Source organism: Rhinoraja longicauda, unplaced genomic scaffold (genome assembly GCF_053455715.1).
Source record: "Rhinoraja longicauda isolate Sanriku21f unplaced genomic scaffold, sRhiLon1.1 Scf000173, whole genome shotgun sequence".
In the NCBI taxonomy this organism is placed as follows: domain Eukaryota; kingdom Metazoa; phylum Chordata; class Chondrichthyes; order Rajiformes; family Arhynchobatidae; genus Rhinoraja; species Rhinoraja longicauda.
In genome coordinates this window covers 172,501-177,500 of record NW_027601391.1, presented here as the reverse complement: position 1 = coordinate 177,500, position 5,000 = coordinate 172,501, and positions in this window count along the sequence as shown.

Below are 5,000 nucleotides of genomic sequence, written 5' to 3'. Positions count from 1 at the left end.
CACGCCGACGCCCAATAACAATTCCCCCGCAAATTGTGCACCTCGAGCGGCAGTACTTTAAACGGCGCCGTCTTCGGCGTGGACGGCATGAACCAAGTCGGCAAGCATCGTCACCCAGCACACAGACGTCCACTAACAATTCCTCCCCCCTGCAAATTGCGCGCCGCGAACGGCAGTACTTTCAAGTATGCCGCCTTCGGCGGGGACATCGTGAACCAAATCGGCAGGCAGGCGTCGTCAGCCGGTCGACCGACCCCCAGTTGCATTGCCCCAACGGCCATTGTGCACTTCGAACAGAACAGTGCTTTTAAAATATTCCGCCTGCCGCGTGTACATCATGAAACAAATGGAAAGGACGAACCGGGCGTGCAACCGATGCACGGAGAGTGACAGGTCGTCAAGCAAGTCCGTGGCAATCCGTCGGCCGACTCGGCCGCGGCCAGCAGAGGCGTTTTGGCCCGGGCGCGCCGAACTTTGCGCGCCCTCGGTATGCGTAACACTAGCACATGCCTTCAAAACTCACTACAAAATAACCCCAAAGTATGCCGCCTTCCCCGTGGGCCTTGTTACCAATATCTTGCCCTGCTTCCTGATGCCCTTATGGGGTCGGCTCTGTTCTTGCAGAACCCTCAGGTGGTGCAGAGTCTGGGCCATTTTATCAATATCTTGCCCTGATTCCTGATGCCCTTATGGGGTCGGCTCTGTTCTTGCAGAACCCTGAGGTGGTGCAGAGTCTGCGCCTTGTTATCAATATCTTGCCCTGCTTCCTGAAACCCTTATGGGGTTGGTTCTGTTACAAAACCCTCAGGTGGTGCAGAGTCTGGGCCACTTTATAAATAACTCTGCCTGCATTAGGGTCAGGGTTAGGGTTAGGGTTAGGGTTAGGGTTAGGGTTAGGGTTAGGGTTAGGGTTAGGGTTAGGGTTAGGGTTAGGGTTAGGGTTAGGGTTAGGGTTAGGGTTAGGGTTAGGGTTAGGGTTAGGGTTAGGGGTAGGGGTAGGGGTAGGGGTAGCGGTAGGGGTAGGGGTAGGGGTAGGGGTAGTTTGAACTACTGCCGCTCCAGGCGCGCACTGTGCGTGGGTAATTTTCAGTGGGCGTCGGTGTGCTGGGTGACGATGCCGCCCAGACTCTGCACCACCTGAGGGATCTGCAAGAACAGAGCCGAACCCGCAAGGGTATCGGGAAGCAGGGCAAGATATTGATAACAAGGCCCAGACTCTGCACCACCCGAGGGTTCTGCAAGAACAGAGCCGACCCCATAAGGGTATCAGGAAGCAGGGTGAGATAGTGACACCATTTGTAAAACCGGCAAATCCCACCCAGGAAACATTGCAAAAATTGGCCTCTAATGCTGGAACGTGGGTAAAGCCAAACAAACACGACACGTTTTAAAAGAACGTTACTAAAACAGCCTGGGATATGCCCATGACAAAGGATAGGCCGAACCTCACCAGAAAAAAAGAGAGGGAGACCACGGCAGAGCTGAGGGATAAACATGAGATGGTGATAAAACCAGCAGACGAGGGGAGCAGTAGGGTTACAAATTAATGTCAATATGGGGCCTGCTCCCACTGGGTAATAGACAAAAACATAGAACAGGGTGACAGGAGAGACTGGATAGCACAGAGGATAACCCGTGAGCGAAATAATGGGGTGTATGCAGTTCAATGTAAGGAGTGTACCTTACGGTACATAGGGGAAACAGGTAAAACAGCCTCAGCGGTGATCGACGTGTCAAAGAGGAGTCACAAAGACGGGCAAAATAAAGTGGTTGATTATAGACAATAGACAATAGACAATAGGTGCAGGAGTCGGCCATTCAGCCCTTCGAGCCAGCACCGCCATTCAATGCGATCATGGCTGATCACTCTCAATCAGTACCCCGTTCCTGCCTTCTCCCCATACCCCCTCACTCCGTTATCCTTAAGAGCTCTATCCAGCTCTCTCTTGAAAGCATCCAACGAACTGGCCTCCACTGCCTTCTGAGGCAGAGAATTCCACACCTTCACCACTCTCTGACTGAAAAGGTTCTTCCTCATCTCCGTTCTAAATGGCCTACCCCTTATTCTTAAACGGTGGCCCCTTGTTCTGGACTCCCCCAACATTGGGAACATGTTTCCTGCCTCTAATGTGTCCAATCCCCTAATTATCGTATATGTTTCAATAAGATCCCCCCTCATTCTTCTAAATACCAGTGTATACAAGCCCAATCGCTCCAGCCTTTCAACATACGACCGTCCCGCCATTCCGGGAATTAACCTAGTGAACCTACGCTGCACGCCCTCCATAGCAAGAATATCCTTCCTCAAATTTGGAGACCAAAACTGCACACAGTACTCCAGGTGCGGTCTCACCAGGGCCCGCTACAACTGTAGAAGGACCTCTTTGCTCCTATACTCAACTCCTCTGGTTACGAAGGCCAACATTCCATTGGCTTTCTTCACTGCCTGCTGTACCTGCATGCTTCCTTTCATTGACTGATGCACTAGGACATCCAGATCTCGTTGAACTCCCCCTCCTCCTAACTTGACACCATTCAGACAATAATCTGCCTTTCTACTCTTACTTCCAAAGTGAATAACCTCGCACTTATCTACATTAAACTGCATCTGCCATGTATCCGCCCACTCACACAACCTGTCCAAGTCATCCTGCAGCCTTATTGCATCTTCCTCACAATTCACACTACCCTCCAGCTTAGTATCATCTGCAAATTTGCTAATGGTACTTTTAATCCCTCCGTCTAAGTCATTAATGCATATCGTAAATAGCTGGGGTCCCAGCACCGAACCTTGCGGTACCCCACTGGTCACTGCCTACCATTCCGAGAGGGACCCATTTATACCCACTCTTTGCTTTCCGTCTGTCAACCAATTTTCTATCCATGTCAGTACCCTACCCCCAATACCACGTGCCCTAATTTTGCCCACTAATCTCCTATGTGGGAGCTTGTCGAAGGCTTTCTGAAAGTCGAGGTACACCACGTCCACTGACTCTCCCCTGTCAATTTTCCTAGTTACATCCTCAAAACATTCCAGTAGATTTGTCAAGCATGATTTCCCCTTCGTAAATCCATGCTGACTCGCAATGATCCTGTTACTGCTATCCAAATGCTCAGCAATTTCGTCTTTTCTAATTGACTCCAGCATCTTCCCCACCACTGATGTCAGACTAACTGGTCTATAATTACCCGTTTTCTCTCTCCCTCCCTTCTTAAAAAGTGGGATAACATTTGCTATCCTCCAATCCACAGGAACTGATCCTGAATCTATATAGAACATTGAAAAATGATCTCCAATGCTTCCACTATTTCTAGAGCCACCTCCTTAGGTACCCTGGGATGCAGACCATCAGGCCCTGGGGATTTATCAGCCTTCAGTCCCATCAGTCTACCCAAAACCATTTCCTGCCTAATGTGGATTTCCTTCAGTTCCTCCATCACCCTAGGTTCTCCGGCCCCTAGAACATTTGGGAGATTGTGTGTATCTTCCTCAGTGAAGACAGACCCAAAGTAACGGTTTAACTCGTCTGCCATTTCTTTGTTCCCCATAATAAATTCCCCCGTTTCTGTCTTCAAGGGACCCACATTTGCCTTGACTATTTTTTTCCTCTTCACGTACCTAAAAAAACTTTTGCTATCCTCCTTTATATTATTGGCTAGTTTACCCTCGCACCTCATCTTTTCTCCCCGCATTGCCTCTTTAGTTAACTTTTGTTGCTCTTTAAAAGAGTCCCAATCCTCTGTCTTCCCACTCTTCTTTGCTATGTTATACCTCCTCTCCTTAATTTTTATGCTGTCCCTGACTTCCCTTGTCAGCCACAGGTGTCTCTTACTCCCCTTAGAGTCTTTCCACCTCTTTGGAATAAATTGATCCTGCAACCTCTGCATTATTCCCTGGAATACCTGCCATTGCTGTTCTACCGTCTTCCCTGCTAGGGCCTCCTTCCAGTCAATTTTGGCCAGCTCCCGCCTCATGCCTCTGTAATCCCCTTTGCTATACTGTAATACAGACACTTCCGATTTTCCCTTCTACCTTTCCATTTGCAGAGTAAAACTTATCGTGTTGTGATCACTGCCTCCTAACGGCTCTTTTACCTCTAGTCCCCTTATCAGATCAGGATCATTAAAAACACTCACTCTATTGGCCGTGATTTAACCTAGCACACAGTGTTGCAAAGCCCACGCAAAGTCCAGTGGGCCAAGCAAACAAATAAGATAGATCTGGCTCGGCGTTCCACATCTCCACATCGTCACCCAGCACGCCGACGCCCATTAACAATTCCCCCGCAAATTGTGCACCTCGAGCGGCAGTACTTTAAACGGCGCCGTCTTCGGCGTGGACGGCATGAACCAAGTCGGCAAGCATCGTCACCTAGCACACAGACGTGCACTAACAATTCCTCCCCCCGCAAATTGCGCGCCGCGAACGGCGGTACTTTCAAGTATGCCGCCTTCGGCGGGGACATCGTGAACCAAATCGGCAGGCAGGCGTCGTCAGCCGGTCGACCGACCCCCAGCTGCATTTCCCCAACGGACATTGTGCACTTCGTACAGAACAGTGCTTTTAAAATATTCCGCCTGCCGCGTGGACATCATGAACCAAATGAGCAGGCAGGCATCATATCATATCATATCATACACATACAGCCGGAAACAGGCCTTTTCGGCCCTCCAAGTCCGTGCCGCCCAGCGATCCCCGTACATTAACATTATCCTATACCCACTAGGGACAGTCAGCCCCCAGCACAACGACGCCCCCGCTAACAATTCCCCACGCACATGGTGCGCTCGAGCTGCAGCACTTTAAAGTACGCCGCCTTCGGCGGGGACATCGTGAACCAAAGGAGCAGGCAGCCATGGTCACCGCCAGCACAACGACGGCGCCGCTAACAATTCCCCGCGCACCTTGTGCGCTCGAGCTGCAGTACTTTAAAGTACGCCGCCTTCGGCGGGGACATCGTGAACCAAAGGAGCAGGCAGCCATGGTCACCGCCAGCACA